Consider the following 20,516-nt stretch of genomic DNA (forward strand, 5'->3'; position numbering starts at 1 on the left):
CCGGAACGCGGTCGTGCTCAGCTATGACGGGAGCCGAAACCGAAACCGGCTCGAATGCATCTTTAGGAGTCACCTTCCGGGGGGTGTCAGGGGATTCGGGGGAAGCCGCCGATGACCAAGATTGTTCCAGGTCAATGCCCAGCGTGCAGGGCAGCTCCCGCACTCGCTTCCTTTGGGCCCGTGTCTTCATCAATGTACACGCAGCTTTGCCTTTGGATGTGGCAGCAATGTTTACTCTCATGATCGCGGTAGCAATATAGAGCAGGCAGAGAGAAGGAGAGACCACAGGGGGGGGTCCGGGAATCCGCGGACTTCCTCGGACTCCTCAGACTCTGCCAGACTCCGCGCCCGCTCCGCGGGGATCAGCAGTTTTTAAAGGCACTCCCACAATAGGCAGTAGAAAGAGTAGAGTTACTGGCAATCACTCCTCAGACTCTGCCAGACTCTGTCCAAATAGAACTTAAGAGCCCTTCTGACATTGAGACCATACAGAACCCTTTCTGCCTCTGAGGTAGGGTTCGGAAAAAAGACCAGCAGGGAGATCGACTGATTCAGATGGAATACAGTTACCACCTTCGGCAGGAAAGCAGGATTCGTCCGTAGGACTACCTTATCCTTGTGAAAGACCGAAAAGGGATGCTCCACCGAGAAGGCGTGGAGCTCACTCACCCGCCTTGCTGATGTAACGGCGACCAAAAGGGACACTTTCCAGGACAGGTACTTGAGGTCCACCGTGGCCATTGGCTCGAAAGGCTTATGACACAACGCCGTCAGGACTACATTTAGATCCCACGACGGGTCCGGACTACGAATTGGAGGATAGAGGTGTGTCAAGCTTGCAAAATGCCTCTTAACCACTGGGTTACTCGGAGAGTAAGAGCATTGGTCCGTAGAAAGGTAAGCGGAAACCGCTGAAAGGTAAGTTCTGCATGACAGAACATGGACACCCGACTCTGCTAAGAAGGATACAAAGGACAAAACCGTGTCAACTGTAGCCCCCCTTGGGTCCAACTGCCTATTTAAACACCAATGACAGAACCTGAGCCATTTGCTTCTGTACTGGGACCTAGTCAAGGGTTTTCTGGCTGCCTGGATAATACGCATGTTATCCGCAGACAAGTTAAGATGTTCTAAAGACTTTGACTCAGGCACCATGCCGCCAAGCTGAGCGATTGTGGGGAGGGGTGCCACATCTGCTGTTCCCCCTGATGAAGAAGATCGGGGGTCACTGGTAACCTGATCGGCGGATACAACGACAAGTGTTGAAGTTCCGAGAACCAAAACCTGGCCGGCCTCCACGGGGCTATGAGTAGAAGGGAACATTTCACCGAGTTCTTCAGCTTCCAAATTGCTTGATGGACTAGAGGCAGAGGCGGGAAGGCGTAAGCTCTTATGTTGTGCCATGGAATCTCGAGAGCATCCCCAGAGAGGAGGCTCCCAGCCCCCCTCTGGAGGCATACTGAGGAAGCTTCCTGTTTACCGCCGTAGCAAAGAGGTCCACCTCCGGTGTGCCCCAACGCAAGAAAATCCATGAGAGGACCTCCGCCTTCAACTCCCACTCATAGCTGAATCACTGTCCGCCGGCTGAGGGCATCCGTTGTGACATTCAGCTGGCCCGGAATGTGCACTGCAAGCAGCCAAACGCCATGAAGCACAGCCCACTCCCAAATCTGGATGGACAGGTCCACGAGAGGGGGAGACTTGGTTCCCCCTTGCTTGTTGATGTAATACATCGACACCGCATTGTCTGTGCGTATGCGGACAACCTTGTTGGCTATGATCGGTCTGAACACCCTGAGCGCTAGGAAGATCGCCGGAAGCTCTAAATGATTTATGTGGAGGAGCTTGTTCTGAGGCAACCAGAGGTCCGAGACCTGAAGAGGATCTAACGTCGCACCCCACCCCAGGAGGGAGGAGTCAGTCGTGATTGTCACCGTAGGGGCTGGGTCCTGAAACCCTGCACCCACCGACAGGTTGCTGAGAGATGACCACCATTCCAAGTCCACTCTCATGGAAGCTGGAATCATTATCAGCTTGGAATCCGGGTCCACAGCCTGACGCCAAGAACTCAGAAGACCCATTTGAGTCCGCCTCATCTTGAGACGAGCAAGAAGAGGAAGAGCCAACACGCACGAGGCCATGAGGCCCAGAAGCCTCTGGAACCACCAGGCCGACATGCTCTCCGACTGTGCAAACATCTGACACGTGGCTAACAGATTCGCCTTTCTGTCCCCGGTCAGGTACACTCTGCAGTCGATCGTGTTCCAGTGAAAACCCAGGAAAATCAAGTCCTGCGAGACCGTCATGGAAGATTTCCGCCAGTTCACCGACAGCCCAAGATGGAACAGGAGCTGAAGGAGAGACTGAAGATTGCCCGCTGCTTTCAGCAGGCAAGGACTGCGTAAGAGCCAGTCGTCCAAATACGGATACACATGGATACCCTGCAGACGAAGATAGGCCGCAATCACCGACATCATCTTCATGAAGACGCGCGGCTCAGAGCTGAGGCCGAAAGGAAGCACTCAAAACTGGAAGTGCTCCTCTCCCAAAGAGAAACAGAGGTATCTCCTGCGTGGACTCCAAATCAGAATATGCATGTATGCATCCTGAAGATCCACCATGCTGAGCCAATCGCCCATCTGCAAATAGGAACGTATCTGGCTGGGCGTGATCATCTTGAATTTCTCTTGGGGTAGGAAAAGATTGAACTGGGAAAGGTCTTGGATGGTGCGCAGGCCAGCCTGGTTGGGTTTGGGCACCGTAAACAGCCGGGAGTAGAAGCCCTCCCCTCGCTCCCCAAGGGGAACTGGTTCTACAGCTCTGAGGTCCAGAAGTTTCTGAACCTCGGCTTTGAGGGAGGGCGAGCCCGACAGCTGAAAGGGAGGGTTGAAAGGTTGGGTAGGGGGTAGGGGTAAGCGGAAGCCCGCCCGAGCGACTGACAAGACCCATCTGTCTTCGGTGATGGTCTGCCACGCCTCCCAACGAAAGACACGATGCGTACTCCCACCGGGGTCTCGTGCGAGCGTAGAGAACCCTCACTTTGTAGGTTTCTCGGTGGTGTTGCCACCTGAACCTGAGGAGGAGGCTGAGGAGCGGGAGAAAAACCGAGTCTGTTGTTGCCTCTGGCGGTTATTCCCCAAAGGGGTATCCACTCTGCGAGATTTCCGGTCTAGGAAGCCCCTAAAGCCAGAGGAGGGTTGGCTTTGCGACAACGGTCTATGGGTTTTGAAAGGGGCTTTAACAAGGACCGACAAGGACTTAGCTGTCTGAGTGCTATCCTTCGTCTTGTTCAGCTCTACATCTGTTGTAGAATGAAAGAGCTCCTTACCATCAAACGGAAGGTCTAACACCTTGTCCTGCACTTCTTTTGAGAATTTGGTAGCATGCAACCACGCCTGCCGTAAGGTATCAACCCCCAGCATAAGGCCCCGAGCCGAGGTGTCTACGTGATGAGCCTGAGCCTCCAGGAGATCCTGGGCCAAGACCCTGGCGTCGGATAATCCTGCTTTGAAGTCTTCCAGCTTCTCGACCGGAATGAACTCCTCAAACTCCGACAGACCTTTCCACATCCGCATATTAGCCCCCGCTAACACCAGTTCGGCATTGGCCTGCCTGAGCTGCAAAGCCGAGTTGGCGAAAATCTTTCTCCCAAGGGAGTCAAGGAGCTTCTCCTCCTTTTCCAGAACCTGAGTAGCCGTTGTGGAAGAGGATGCTTCAGGCCTGGACTGCAAAGTGGCTGCAGTCACTACTGTGGAGGAGGGGGGGCGGACAAGACGACAGGGCCACCTCTTCCGAAGAATGCAGCCAGTATCGTGCATCAATTTTCTTATTGACGAAAAGTCCAGAGTGTGGCTTTTCCCAGACCCTGGGGACCTCAGCCAGAATGTCCTTCTGCAAGAACAGGCCGGTACGCTCCAAAGGAGACAGGGTGAACGCCCCAGAAAGCATGCCCCACTGCGGAGCGGGTGCCTCGGGCACCTGAAAAACCAAGAAGCACATCATGTCCAGTCTGAAAGTTCATGAAGGTCATGAAAAGCTCTGATAGAGCGGGGCAGGTCCTCGTTGTCCTGATCGCCTTGCGCGTCATCCGACAGGTCAGGATCCTGCTGAACCGTGTCGGGCGCTGCCTTGTCCACGGGGGACAAATAGGGCAAAGGAGGAAGAGTCGGGAAGGCACCGTAGACAAGGGAGGCGCCGGCGGAACCACCGGGGGTACGGGTGGAGCCGGAGGCGCGGGCGGACATATCTCCCTAAAAAGCCTTTTGAAATATTCCCTCATGGGGCCGGTACTCATGAGCGTTTGAAATTTGCCCAAAAAGTCGTCCTTCGGGGACTGTTTTGGAACCAGAGGAGGCCTCTCATGAGGGGAATAATTCCAGGAACGTAACCGGGCATCCGGGCATTCCGATCATAAACTGCCGATAAGGATGCGCACAAGGAATTCTATGTTCACCCACAGAACCAAGCCCTACACCTGAGGCCGATGGCGTAGTTGTAGGGGTAGCACCCAAAATGACTGCCGCGGTCGTGGCGGGAACGGGCGCCATTTTGTCATCGCCTGAGGGGAACTGCGGCACGTGAGGAAGTGAGGCAGGGGTCCCCGTCGATGGACCAGGGGTCTTAACTTTAGCCTTGACACAAGGAACCTCGGCAGAGCCGGTACTATGAGGCCTGGAATGTTTCTGCGACATACCAACCGCTCAAATAGCCTTCCCAGGAAGGACCTCGGCACTGCCGGTAAAAGAAGGATTTTCCTTCTTTGCCCCCTCAACAGATTTGGTGTTGCCACAAGAGCGGGAACGGTGAGAAAAAACTTTCACCGATAAGGCCTTGTCAGGCCTCTCAGAAATGTTGGTAGCTTTAGCCTCTGTATGAGAGACCTCGGACCCAGGTCCGGTAACATCCTTATTCGTGCGGGCCTCGAACATCCGTTCAGTGACACCAAGCCGCACCAAGGCCTCGGGGCGCACCCCGTTCTTACTTTTGAGGGAAGCCAATAGAGAGGCCTCAGAGCTAGCTCCGGTACCCCGCGACTCAGTAGAACTGGGCCTACAAGCAGCTTCTACAGGAGGGGCCTCAGTGCGTGCTCCGGTATCCACAGGCCCCTTACGGAGACCCTCGGAGAAAACTCCGGTACAATTATTAGGCCCAACGGGCACCTCAGGGCAATCCCTGGTGACAGAGCGATCAATGCCCCTCCCGACCCGGGAGGAACCCGGAAAGGTATCCCCTGGCCGGGGTACTCTGAAAAGTAAAGAACTTACCGGGCGTTTCTTCTTTTCGTCGATGAACGCCTGAGAATGCGAAGGAGGAGTTTGTCGAAACACCTCCTCCCACCGCTCCAACCGACGTTGAAGTGCCCGGACCGAAAGGGAATTGCAGTAAAAACAGGAGTCCCAACGGTGATCCAGACCGAAACACTCTAAACAAAGAGGATGGGGATCCGCCCTCGCGAAGCGTCAGTGACACGATGGACAATCTGGAAAATCTAGTTTGAACGACATAGACTGACTAGTACACGATCGCTAGCGAGAGCCAGAGAGGAAAAAAAGGAAGAAAATCTTCCGCGGATGCAAGTGCGTCCAGTCCCGAACGAGCGGCGAAAAGGACTAATGGGCGATGCGTGGGGCGTAGCCAAGGTGGGCGGGGTTACGGCGCGTGCCGGGCCCTGCGCAAGAATCAGAGGAAGGACACATTTTTGAAAAAAAAATGTGGATGCTTTTTACAAAGTGCTCCGGTCCCATCCCACAGAACGGAGAGATGTCCCATAAGTATGGAGGAAAGGGGACGGGACGTAGGAGTATAGACAAATAAACAACACTGATGGACAAGACAGAGGCAGTCCTACTAGGCCTTGTGAGCATTTGGAATGTGCACATGCAGAGAGAGAGAAGGGACAAGGGAAGGGGGTAAGTGCTAGAGGTTCCCAAAGGGGAAGTACCAGAGAGTTAGTTGCAGATAGCAGGTAAGTGCCTGGTCAAGATCACTTGGGAAAGAGTAGTCATCAGTCACTACAATAAGTGTGGGTCTGTGGGACAACACATGCCAGGGGGTGCCCGAGGGCAAGTGCTGGGAGAGGTCGGAGGCTGAAGGTGATTGGACAGAGGGCCAGGACCCAGAAGGGCACATAAGGGCCCAGGCCACCAATCTCAGCAATTGTTGGGGTTAGCACGGGAGGGAGAGGTGGAAGGAGGATGTGAAGAGGAAGGTCTTGAGGAGCTTCCAGAATTTGAGGAGATCCGACTCAAGATGGAGAGGAAGGGGGGGGGTTGTTCCAGGGGAGGGAAGCCAGCTGAGGAAAGGGATCGACCAACAGCTTGCTGCTTAGAGTAGCGCTTGACATGCAGAGAGTTGGAGCGAGAGTATTTGGAGAGAGCAAGTTGTAGATAGCATGGTCCCTGGCCCCAGACAGCCTTATGGATGATGCAGAGGGATTTGAATTTGGTTCTTGTAGCAACCGGGAGCCAGCGGAGAGATTTTACGGCTGGAGAGATACGGTCCCTGGGCTGGAGGCCAAGGATAAGTCTTGCATCCCTATTCTGGATTAGCTGGAGGGGGCGGAGAGAGGAAGAGGGTAGATTAAGGAAGAGTCTGGTGCTGCAGTCCAGCCTAGAGAGTACCAAAGTTCTAGAGACAGTGAACATCTGGGTAAAAGTGAGGAAAGAAAGAAGTCCAGCACTTATTGCAGTAATCCAGCCTTGACATTACCAGTAATTTGATTATTTGGATTTTAAAGTTTTTGTCCAGCGACGGAAGAGCCTTCTTAGTATTTATTGAGCACAGATCGAGCTTTGTGAAGCAACAGAGAGCTTTACAATCAGAGGGGAAGAACATGGTGAGGGGAGCAGAGAACCATAGCAGTGGGGAACTAACAACAGGAGCTAATTTCTCAGCAGGGGATCTACAAGCAATCAGGGGAGGAAACAGTAGGGATCAGATCACCCAGTCTCAGGTAGGGTGGGGAGTGGAGGGGTGTACATGTAGGTGCTGAGGCGGAGTATATCAAATATATGAATATATCCACATATATAGTATAAATATATAAATATATATATATAATATGTCATGGGATATTGAGCAGGAAGTGACACTTGCAAACTGTGGAGGAGAATTGCTGGGCCTAGGAGTGGTGCTGGTCAAAGATGATGCCATGGTCCCTGAAATAGTTGGCAATGGGTTTGGATCCTGATTGTGAGACCAAGAAATCGGTATGACTGATGTTTGAGCCAGAGCCAGATCTTAGAGCAACATTTTGGTCTTACTTGGGTTGAGGCAAAGGAGGCATGCAATCTTCAATGGCTTTCAAGCAGGCTCTGATGTTTGGCGGCATGTTAGTGAGTTATCATGGAGGTGAATTCTCATTTGTGCGTTGTCCTCATAAATAATGAAGGGGGAGGTTGAAGTGATTGAGAAGGCCTGGCCACGGGTATGTGTAGACAATATGGAACACGTAGGAAATGATGACCCTTGTGGGATAACAAGAGTGTGTGATCCACTGTGTGACTTGCTGCAGTGAGATGCCGCTGGACAGTTTCAGTGGGTATCTACTGCCGAATAGAGTCGATGCTGTACTCCTGCCCAGTTGAAAGCCTGATTGTTTATTGGTGAACAAGGTGTTTCTTTCACTGCAATTCTGCAGTTGTTTGAGAACCTTCCTTTCAATGAGTTTGAGCTCAAACCAATAGAGCAGATATCAGATGGCAGTTTTCGATGGAGGTTCGGTCTCCATGGAATTTCTTAAGATGGGGGGTAATTCGAAATTCAAGGGTGATTTAAATTTAAAAGGGAGGTTGGAAGGACAAGTGAAGAAAGATGCAGCACACATGAAGATGAATCAGGAAAGAAATAAGGGGCTTTGTCAGCTGGGTGCAACCTGGCGAGGCATATGACTTGGAGGTTTTCATCTTTTTGATCATGTCAATTGTGTCTTCCAGGGAAAGAGGTTGGAAGGCTTGTCCAACTTTGCCATTCTGAGAGGAAAGGCATTAGTGGGTAGTAATTAAATAGAGTTCCTGAAGGCTTCTATTTTATAAGTAAAGAAAGGTGCCACACTCTCTCTCATAATTGAGGAGTTCCATGGTGGTGACAGGTTGTATCAATCAGGATATCTCGTCATAGATGACAAAGTTTTCATTTGTTTTAATATTGCTAAATCTTTTCATGGGTGGCAGAACACATATTTCTTACTTTAGATAGTGTGTCTGTAGTGTTGTGCATGCTGGATGCATTTTCTTCTTCATTAAACTGGCTTTGGTGATGGAAGGGACCAATTGGTTCAGGGTGGTGGTCAGTTAAAGGATTCTGGGTGATCTATGTAAAGATGCCCTTCAAGGTCGAAAGAAAACAAGTTAAGCAAGGTACCTGGGCTGATGTGTTTCCCAGGTCTAAATTATTTAACACCTTGCATAAGGCTAAGACTAAGAGGTTGCTTGGTCTTCATGGGAGATGTTTTAAGGAGATCCCGAATCAGGTAAGGTTCAGCGTAGGAGGATAGTCATAGTCTAAGAATTGAAACAATTGTGGGAGAATATGACATCAATGTTATGTTCAAGACGGTAAGTGTGGAAGCTCCCAAACCTTGCGTTTTAATACAATTTCTCATAGACCAATTTTTGTTCTCTAAACACAAAATATCCTCTCTCTACAGAGTGTGTGCGCTTCGAAGGCAGGTAAGCCTGGTTGACTACTACTTATTTAACCCAACATGTTTCTGTTCCTGGATATTTTGTGTTTATATTTTGTACTACCCGGTCATATCCCCCCCTGACCGGGTCCCTCCCTTAGGTTTCTATAGATATAATGTTTGTTCTCATCTACAGCTCTGACCACCAGATAGATTCAAGTTAAACCTCAAGTTTAGTCTCACTCACTTACGATACTTTGTGGTTTGGTGCAAAACTGTCCAGCCCTTTTCTCTTTTTTTAAATATGGGTGAATGTACCTAAAATCCTGTTAGTAATATCTGGGTCTGAACGAACTAGACATAGGCATTTTTCAGGGAGTTAATTGGTCCCTATGTGTCTGCAGACAAAAAGCTGGTCCACTAATACCAGTAAGGCACAACCAGATTGGCTAGCCAAAGGCATACAATCTTGATGGTTTGTAGGGGAAAACATTTTTTGCAGGATGTCCATTGTGGCCCATTGACATATAGCACGATCCACAAACAGCTGCACTGCAAACATTTAGAACTGGCATATTGTAGCCCACTAGGCTACCACCCCACTCTGAGCAAGGTAGATTCGGCCCCAGGGGGGTAGAAAATGCTGCACAGAGTGCAAAAGCCCTGTTTCGGCTGCATGTCCACAGGTCAACATTTAGTAAAGAGAACACCAGACAGTGCAAATTGTAGCCCTCTGTGGTCATTGCTGAGCCTGGTATGGGTAATAGGAGTATCCAGAGTTTAGGAATATGCTCACTGCCAACCATTTGGTGGTGTGGGGGAGCCAGGGCATAGCAAATGCCATGTCCCAGGCATGGGTGCCAATGGACATGGCTACAGCCTGTGGCTAGTAAACCACTATGGGGGGCAGGTGGACAACTACAGATCCATTTGGGGGTCCCATAGGTCATGACATGTGCTGTGCATAGTAGAGGTGGATTGGGGAGCCTGGTGCATAGCCACGGATCTTGCCCCTGGAAAAAGTATCACTTGCCACGGACGCAGGCCATGAACAGTCCCAAATATGAGTCAGGTAGGTGGAACCAGGGCATAATGTCCCAGTAAAGGTTAGCCCTGGCCATGGCTGTAGGCCATAGCCAATGCCCAAAATGGCTTTGTTTGGGCAACCAGGGGCATGGATAAAAGGTATGCCCAGGCCAAGGTTCCACTGGCCATCGTGCAGGCTTTGTCCAGTGCTTAATACGGTGGGTATGGGAGGCCCAGAGCACGGTCAAAGGTGGATTCAGGGTTTTCTGAGACATGAGTGAAGGCCCCTGCCAGTACCCAGTACGGATGGGTTTGGGACGGGGGGCTGGTTAATGAAACCACAGACAATGGGCAGTGCCCACTACAGTTGAGCTGGAGGGGCCCTGGACGCTGTCCGTGGTCAGTAACCAGGTTGGGTGACAAGTGAGCCACTGGTTTTGGCCGTAGACCTTGGCCAGTGCCCAATATCGGTGAGTTTGGTGGGCCCGAGGGTATGACCAAAGGTGGATTCATGGACATTTGGGGCATAGACAAAGGCCATGCCAGTGCCCTTTATGGATGGTTTGAGTTCACTAGAAATAGCCTACACGGCCAAGTGACCAATATGGGGGGATTAGGGGAATGGAGCGTGACTGACAGATATGGCCAGGACCACATGACCACTGGCAAAAGCCACAGTCCATTGCTAGTAATCAATCAGTGTGGGGTAAAGGAATGTCTGGCAAAGTGACCACTGGACATGGCCATTGGCGATGCAAATAGGTATGCTCGCCATTGTACCACACATATGGTGGAGACTGACAGCAAGCAAGTCTGTTGGTTTCAGCCAACACCTTCAGTTCTTGTAGGTGCAAACCGAACACACATAAAAAGGATGCAATTGAAGCTGCATGTTAAAAGGTTCCACACACCATATTCCAAGCCACATTGGACCTGGCTGCAGAGCACCAAGTCTCGACGGCTCAGTAGTATTCACAAGAGTCTTGCCAGCATTCCTCAAACAGTGCCGCAATTCTGCTCACCCCAGTCTTAACAGATGATTCATCAGTTACAGTGGGCAAAGCCTTTTCTTAAATAAACTGGGGGTGCAGGCTCTTCAATCACATCTTAATTAATAAAATGAGTCCCCCTTGCCTAGCCAAATCATTATTTCACACTCTCCAAGAAGTGCTGTTTTCTTCGTTCTTCTCCGCCATAAAGCATGTTAGCCTCAACATATACCTTGTCTATGCATGCCTGCCTAAAACTCATTACTACACAGGGACAAGGCTGGAATGTCCTTGTGTATCCTCTCCCAAAAACACTCTAATCATTTGGAGAGCTATAAATTCTAACTGATGATCTTAATTCTTCCTAAGAAATGATCTTTTTATGTATGTATGGCAGCCATTTTGAGATGTTGTAAAACAAATCTATTGTTTTATAACTGTTTTACCCTGGTATTCATTAAATGGTGTGAGACCTTTTTAAGTGCCTATCACAGAATTTGTCACATTTCCCCAGTGCTCGATTGATAATTACTTTCTGGGTGTATGCAATAGTGATGGCTCAAAACACTAGCTAGTGCAGAGATGCCATTATTGCAAACCTCTCTGCTGAATATTATCATGGATTCTGAATGTTCACTTTGCTAAGGTACATGCCCTCATTATAAGTTTGCCGTTTGGAAATAAAGTGCTGGTAACAACGTTACGGGAACCGTTTCCGGACCGGAAAACTACAAGTCTGCCAGTAGGGGCAGTGAACTACTGGCAGGCCTGACCTGCCGGTAGCTCAAGCCACTACTGGTAGATTTTTCACTGAATCACCGGCACCGTTACTAATGGTGCCGGTGCTTCAGTGTTCCCATTCCCGTGGAGTCCTGCCAGACTATGGGACTCCACGGGAATGGGAACTTAACCGTTCCTCCACCGCCTGCAATATCCTAGTATTACTGGGATATCGGGCACCAGAAACAGTAAGCTGAGGTTTTCAGTGGGCCACCTGCTGCACCGGTGGCCCACTGGCAACCTCTTGAGGGCCAAAATCTCTCATTTAGCACACCCTAATATACAATCCCATCCCAAAATTCCGGGACAAGAAACAGGTTGGATTTAAATTTGTATTCTGCTTTATTTCTTTAAAAGATGGAAGTCAAAGGTGATCATCTAACTTTATGCTGGGGAAGTTATCACAGTATAATTTACAAGTATCGACAGCTTGTCTACAGATGAAAATCAGCTTGACTTAACAATTCTCACAAACTGTATAACACACACAACCAGTCACATAAATCAATGATATATATTTCCTCTAGTCCTAAATGATAGAATGCAACTTCTAAGCAGCACAAAATAATGCCTCTTTACATGACACTCATAGGCTAAAGTGAATCACACTTTTGCTACTCATATATGGCATAAATCACCTTGCATTCATGTTTTCCACTATCATTGACAAGGATTGGTATCAGAAAATGATTACACAGAAAATGTCATTTCACATTTCTCGTGCTAACTAGATATTTCCCATGAGCAATATGTTACTGTATGCAATGTGGAGTGTTGGATTCTAGCATATGCATGCAAGTGAAAAACAAATAATGGTAGGTTGGCTCAAAATCTGCAGGCTTTACTGTAGGGAAGTTGTCCTATCAATTTAGATCGCACAAAATATGGATTTTTCAACACTATGTATAAACTCAAAATGATGATGTTCTGAAAGAACAACTAGTATCCCCCCAAATCCCTTGGATGATTTGGGTGTATCTAGTTCAGGGTCCTCTCACTTCAACGGGCCTCATTACGAGTTCAGCGGTGTGGCCAAAAACAGTAGCAATGCAGTGTTAACAGAGTAACCACTGTATAACCTCCTCATTACCACACCACCGAACTACAGGTTTGGCAGTAAGGTGGAGGAAAAACCTCAAGCAGAATGCTGGAGGTAATTCCTCTGCTTTACAGCCAAAACAAATGGCAAATAGGTGGAATGACCTGCCGGCGGAATGACTGCTGGTGTTAATTCCTCCAAACCCCCCAGGGAATACATGGGGACTAACACTGCCTACCACAATTTGTAATCTGGCACTAATTTCACCAAGCCAAGTGGTGGTAAAAATAAATCAGTCTGGTGGTATCTCAGCTGATTTACCCCCAAGATACCACCAAACTTGTAATAAGGCAAAATGTCATTTGCAATTTTGCTGTTCATTTGAAATTAAATCAGTCTCTATAGGAATGGAATGGTTCAGCTAATCTCCTTTTTATCCCAAATCTCATTTTAAATTACTAGGCTTTCACAGGTGGTAATTATATTCTAACTCCATGCCTTTGTTTATAGTTTATCAGGCGCTGTGTGCAGGCAAATGGTATTTGTTCTACACTAAACCAGATCTCACTTGGGTTTGAATATAGTGAGAACGGGTGCATAAACACTCCATTTCAAACTCGGAGTGGAAAGTCTGTTCACACTGTTTACTAACATTGGAGTGGAGAGGAGGAGCTATCCGTCAAATACCTCGTATTGGAGCGGAACGAGCGGAGTGCTGAGTGTTTGGTGAATGGTGGAGGACTTTGGCAGCTGGACACCGAGCGGAAAGTCTGTTCACACTGTTTACTGGCATTGGAGTGGAGAGGAGGAGCTATCCCTCAAATACTTCATATTGGAGAAGAGCGAGTGGAGTGCCCAGTGTTTGGTGAATGGTGGAGGACTTTGACAGCTGGACACCGAGCGGAAAGTCTGTTCACACTGTTAACTGGCATTGGAGTGGAGAGGAGAAGCTATCCCTCAAATACTTCATATTGGAGAAGAGCGAGTGGAGTGCCCAGTGTTTGGTGAATGGTGGAGGACTTTGACAGCTGGACGCGGAGGGGAAAGTCTGTTCACACCGTTTACTGACATTGGAGTTGCGAGAAGGAGCTATCCCTCAAAAAACCTGTATTGGAGCAGAGCAAGCGGAGTGCAGAGTATTTGGAGTTTGGCGTTCTAGGCTCTGGGCTTGATACCCGGCGCCCGCTACTAATGGCCGGTGGCTTCAGGCGGGATTCTGTGACCTGTTGACCACGAACAGTGGCTGAAGATAAGAAGCGGAAAATCACGGCTGTTATTTTCCGCATACCGCGGTGAGTGAAATCAAACAGTGCATCACATTCATAGTGACTGTAGAAATCATACATTGCACCACCACATGCTCCCCTGTGAAGCAGCAAGCATTATCAGATTAAAGTGACTGTAGAGATTATACATCCTACCATCACACGCTCCCCTGTGAAGCAACAAGCGCTATCAGATACACTAGACGATTAGCTGATTGGTGGTTCCCGAGAGGAGAGGTAAATTATGAAATGCCAGTGAAAAGTAATTACTCTCTACGAGGAAATACATTTTCCAAAAGTAAGACAGATGAAGCCGTGATAAAAAAAGCAATAAAGCTGTACAGACAAAGGGGGAATAAATCGTCAGGCCGCAGATACATAAAGAACTTGCAAAAATGACGAAATACTTTCCCCCTCTTGAGGAGCAACAAGGAAACACCAATCAGGGTTTGAGTATGAAGATTGAGCCCTTAGCTCACCCTGAATCACTAATCACAGATAATGGGCAATCGCTGTTGAAATTGTGTTTATCATTGGCGGCGGGTAATGAAAAACCCCAGCAAAATTTGATGACGACTCCTGATAAAACCCAAAAGAAAAACTCTGCTAAAGAAATAGACCATCAAAGATTGTCCATCTCTCCTTGGTGGATGGGTTTATCAGATTAAATGACCAAAGAGGCTGAAGAAAACCATAGTACAAGTGACAGACTAGAAGTAACAGTGGTATCAGAAACGCTTAGACACTCTATGATGGAAAATGAAGCAACGCAATTTGCATTAAAAATATTACTGAAGCAAGGGAATTTTTGGGTGAATGAGGTGGCTAAACATTAAGCCCTAATGAAGCAGATAATTAGGGGCTTGGAAAGTGTAAGGATAGAAATAAAGTAGATGATAACATAACATCGGACCTTCAAACAGAAGAAGGCCCATAAGAATCCACTATGGACAAGCAACAAAAAGATGGAGCAGAATCACCTAGACTATCACGAAAAGAGAAAGAAGGAGAGCTAAAAAGGGTATGTTCCATAAGTAATAATGCTAACCAAGAGAACTCAAAAGTGGAGTATGAGATAATTAATTTAGTCACCCAGAGAAATACTGTGCCCACCAAAAGGGCAAAGAAAAGAGCAGTAAGACGAGCGAAAAGGAAATCACTGAAAGTGAGTAACTTGGCCTCCTGGCTGCTAGCAAAAAAAGATAAGGGAAAAGGTGAAAAAGGGAAAAATAAGGAAGACGTGATACATATAGTGAACCATACTATGGAGGACAGTTTGGATGAATCAGAAATGGTGAATATGATGGAAGAACCAGACACAACGAATGACAGCATTGAAAGAGACAAAGGAAATGAGAAAGGAGACAGGAGGTCTAAGAATGGAACTAAAGAGATCTTGGGAAAAATAAAGCTCCCCAACATTCAACATGTATGACTATTTACAGGCTCTTTGACGACCAAAAAGCCCCAAAAATTAGAAATGCAATACTCAAATTCTTAGATCATGTGCCGGCATTATGCATGATGAAGAGTAGGGACTTTGAATTTATAGAACCCCTAAAGAATCTGGACATAGTATGCTCTAAGATTCATTACAAAGATATGGAGTTGGCACAATTAATTAGACTGCATGCGGCTTCATTACTAAAATGGGGATATGATTTGGATCAGCAAGGAAAGGTGTGGAAAGCTAATAAAGTGGATATCAACAAACCTGAATTAAAACAAAAACATAAGGAGACTTTGATAACAAGAGGAGGAGAAGATCAAGGGGCGAAATCCCATTAGGAATGGTTGCTAGCTTTCCTCCCGAAACTGGTGAATAATTCCTAATAATTACAATATGGACATTTGTTCTTGGAATTCTAGGGGCCATAGACATTTGCTATCTGACAAAGGCTCTTTTTTCATGTTACAGACCGCTGAGATTATCTTGATACAGGAAATGTGGCTAATGTTTGAGATCATGTATGATGGATATCAACATTTCCAGAGGATGGCCGACAGGGGGAACAGGGCCACCTATATGGAGGACTTCTTACTTTGGTATCCAATGAAATGAAAACAAAGGAGATCAAACTAGAAGGCCAATGTCCGTATGTGCTCATGGTGGAGATCTCAGATAAGCAGAGCTTACTGATCATAAATATATATCACCCCCGAACAAAGGACTAACTGAGGAAATACAAGATAATATACTGGCGGCAATCTCCCGTAACGATGTAATGAAAGGGAATACTTAGATATTATTGGCAGGAGAGCTCAACGATAAATGTCTGGAGTATACCACAATTGATAAAGGTGTCTTTAGGAAAAAAAAGGAGAGAAAGATGTTGGTACCAGGAACGGTAGTACATTAAAATGGATTGTATTTATCGATATGCTGAAACTGAACTTTTGCAATGAGATCACTAAAGATGATGCACTGCCATTATATACATGGAGAGGGGATGGTAAAGTGTCTATATTGGACTATATATGTTTATCAGAAAACCTGATTTCCGAGGTGGCTGAAATTAAAGTAAAATTCTCGGAATATAGCGATCATGGGATACTCACAACAAAGATAAAAACAATAAGGGAGGGGAATATCGATAGGGAAATCATGGGAGAAATAGCAATAAACAATGACAAGACAAGGGTGGGATGGTCCACAAAGAATTTAGAAGACATAACAAGGTATGTTTCACTGCTAAATATTAAACATGATCACTGGGATTCCCGAGAGAACATCATGAATTGGATAAGTGATACTACCAATAGATTCCTGGTTAGAACTAAGACATTTTGTGTAAAGAATAAGAGAAAAGATATACACCCTTATGAAAATGAGATCAAAAGGGAAAAAAGACACCTCAGGCAGGCGGTTAGGAAGATTGGAAAGAGGCAAATGAAAGAATATGAAAAAGGTATATTAATGAGGAAGGAAAAGAATATATAGAGAAATTGGGTTAGAAGACATCTGAGGTCCTTAAAAGTGGGAGTATGGCAAAAAATATAAGCCACTATGAGAAAAAAAGATGTAAAACATTTGTGGAAGGTCTTTAACAAGAGAGGAGTACAATCAAATGATAGTCTGTTGAATAAAATATCTGCAGAGGAGTGGAAAAATGATGTGAGAGATAAATTCAAAACAGAACTAGAACCGGGTGTAATACAGAAATGAGAGTTGAACATAAATATCCCATATGATGACGTCTTAATGATCATTAAAAAGTTGAAAAAATCGAGAGCCATGGGACCTGATGGGGTTTGTAACATGGAAATCCAGAACAATGGGCCGAGATACTATAGGACTATATGACAAGGTAATAAAGGTGGGAACACTTCCCAGATCATGGACCCTTTCCTATCTCATTCCCATCTTCAAGCATGGAAACTGAGATATCCCCAAAAATTACCATCTATTATCCCTACTAGATGGATCAGGGAAAATATTTGCTGGATGGATATTACGGGAAATAGAGAAATGGGTAACAAAGAAGAAAATACTAAGTACATTTCAGATAGGGTTCAAAAGGGACTATCATGCTTTCATAGTATCCTGATAGTGAACACTTTAATGTGCATTGAAGTATTTAAGAAAAACGTATAAAAGTATTCAATTTGCAAACACAGATGGGACCGCCCAAAGCCACAAAAGATAAGAGTGTGGTAGTAAAAGGGTCGCAGAAAAGACACGAGACCAACGATTTAGAATAAGGTAATTCAGAGACAGGTGACACGATCCCCAACACCCATCAATGTCAACAGTGTGGATAGGGTGTAGGATAAAAGTTAAAATAGAATGCTAGAGTAAAGAACAAGTTGAATATTATCATGAAAGTATCATAGTGAAACTCAACCCTGTACAAACTTGGGGAAATGCAGGATAGGGATGAGGAGGGAGGAATAGAGTTATTTGTTGGCCTCCACTATAATTAAGATATAGAAAGGTTGTAGTAATGGAACTACATAGAAAGATCGGTTACTAATTAAACCGTCTTTGTGTTAACTTGCTTTTCACAGACCATCATCCATTGTCTGGTCCAGAGCCAAGATATATGGGAGTGAGACAGAAGATCACATTCCAACTACGAGTAGAAGACAAGCATTGTTTTCAGATAAACAACTGTTGTGTACTCACCCCTGAAGAATTTCCTGGCTAATTGTGTGAGATTTGAAATGAGTAATGAAACATGTTGGGTGTGTTATGAATGTGGAATGGTTTTATGATTGATTGAATGTCACTAGGAAGATTGAAGGTGTGGGACTACCGTGTTTCTCTGTCAAATGAGACAGGCGCATGGACATGATCTTTTACAAATAGGTTTATTGTAAATTGGAAAAGAAAAGAATTGAAGTACCATATGACAGATTGTTTATGTGATTGATTTGCTAAACAAACAAAGCTGTTTTATCTATTTCGTACTATTTGAGTGTGCTTGTAAAAAGAAAGAAAAAATATGAAATTGAATGAAAGTTTTTAAAAAGTGATGTGCTTTTGTAATTTACAATACATTGATGGTTTTGATAAAAACGTTAGAAGTGGTATGTTTGAATACAATAGCAAATGACATACAGGTTTGGCCGATCACGTATGGGGATGAAAAAGGAAGGGTCTCCTTAATAACGTTTGTTTGCTTTTTTGTGCTGTGTCAAAAAGGGCTGTTGTAAGGTGGTCCAATTAAAGATTTCCTCTAGTCTCCCTAAGGTGTGTGAGCACTTTAATAAAGCATTCCACTCTTAAAGAAGCTCCTCCCTTACACATCTTGTTTATAGATTTCGCAAGTGCATTTGATACCATCAATCGAGGAAAACTGTGGGATAAACTGAGAAATATGGGGATGCCAGATCATCTACTATATGCATGTCAACTACTTTACCCGGATACGAGGGTGCAGGTGAGGTTAGGGGGAGCAGGGGATATGTCAGCACCCATAGAGATTGGAAGAGGATTGAAACAGGACTGCCTACTAGCCCCCATACGGTATAATCTATTTAATGCAGATTTGGATATCCACATTATTGGCAATGACACCTGTGCGCCTAAACTGGGCAAAGAGAGGATTACATACCTCGCCTATGCAGATGATCTGGCTATATTTGATACCACAGTTAGAGGCCTCAAGAAAAGTGCAGAAGAAATGATGAACTATGCGAAAGAAAATGATTTACGTATACATATATTTCGAAAACTAAGATGATGAATTTTGGGAATGTAAAAAAGATTTTAAAAATGAATAGTGGCCAGGGAGGAATGGTTAGAAAGGGTAGATGAATATAAAGTCCTGGGATATGAAATAGGCACAAAAAGAAATGACGTAAACATGATAACATATCGTAGAAATAAGGAAATAGACTTGATGAATATGCAGAAGAACTTTGGTACTACTAACCTGGGATATAACTTGATTGGTTTCATCATGATATATCTACAACAATTGGTTACAGCAGTTACCTATGCTATGGAATACTCCTTCTTGAATTTAGATAAATAGGCAGATGGATTAGAGGGGCTTACATGGAGAAGACTGCTGGGCCTGTCTACGGCTACCCCTAGACAAGCCATTTGTGTCGAATTAGTCTTAACCTCATTGAGTACCTTAATAAAAATAAAAAGAGGGATGATGTATTTAAACATAATGGGCCTCATTATAAGTTTGCCAGTCTGGGAACTACGGTACCGGTAAGCATGCCGGTACCGTAATTCCCGGACCGGCAAACTACAAGTTGTGCTCCCGGGTGCCTTTCTGCCCACTAGGTCAGACCTGGCGGGCAGAAAGGCACCCACAACCACAGCATGTTGGATGTACCAGCACCGTTACAAACGGTGCTGGTGCATCCAACCTCCCCATTCCCATTCAGCCCTATGTGGGCGAATGGGAATGGGGAGCAGCTTTTTTCCAGCGGCCGCAAATGGGAAATTACCGTAACGACCCAGTAATTGCCCATTAGCGGGTGCTGGAAAATAAATGACACAGACAGCTACTGCCGATGTCATAATGAGGCCCAATGTGTGCTGAAATTGGAACAATCTTGGAAACAATAAAAAAGGGGATACAGGAAGGAGACTACAAAAGTCGAATGAGATTTAAAGAAATCAATGAATCATACTTCGAAGAAATTAAGTGGACGCCGGTGTGGAATGATGGTTGGGGAGCAGTAAGAGCAGAATTGAAAAAACATGCCATAAAGTGGGATTTGGCTAAACACCATGATCATGTGGGTAGTTTAAAATCATTGGGGGATTGCACAAAAGTATGCTTTACATATATGTGCCTCCAGAAATATATATATCTATTTACAGACCCTAAATTCCATAGGAATTCCATGCAGATAAGACTAAACAAATTACTGGTCATTGAGGTCACAGATAACTGGTTGAAAATAATGAAAGAAAATAGACAATGCAGGCTACGTGGAAATAAGGAGATAACGGAGACTCTCAGACATGTACTCACAGGATGTCTAGCTATGAAGAGTCATTACTATAGATTTTATGGACACATAGAGGGTTTCCATGAATTAACAGGAGAGATTTTCTGGCTTAATGGCTTGAGCGGAAAGAGCTTTCGAAGAGCAATAGCACTGATACAGGTATGGTTGGCTTTTGAAAAAGAAATAATAAGAAAGAGAATTAAATTATAAATGCAAGTATGTTTAGAAAAAAGGTAAATGATTGAATTGTCATTTTAATTATACTAGACTGAAATCATACGAAATTATATGACATTTTACAAATGTGGTTATATTTTGTAAATAGGAAGAAATGATACAATATGCATACTGTATGGAGAAAAATTACTGTTGTA

At 45.7% G+C, this 20,516-nt stretch overlaps 1 protein-coding gene across 2 annotated transcripts in view; it reads left to right on the plus strand.

Moving 5' to 3' along the window:
* TRPC3 (transient receptor potential cation channel subfamily C member 3) overlaps positions 1-20,516 on the plus strand; it is a 1,234,189-nt gene that overhangs the window by 721,657 nt on the left and 492,016 nt on the right. The gene's annotated exons all lie outside the window — the stretch shown is intronic.

The sequence above is a fragment of the Ambystoma mexicanum genome, chromosome 6q (genome assembly GCF_040938575.1).
Source record: "Ambystoma mexicanum isolate Mex_15411 chromosome 6q, UKY_AmexF1_1, whole genome shotgun sequence".
NCBI classification, from domain to species: Eukaryota; Metazoa; Chordata; class Amphibia; order Caudata; family Ambystomatidae; genus Ambystoma; species Ambystoma mexicanum.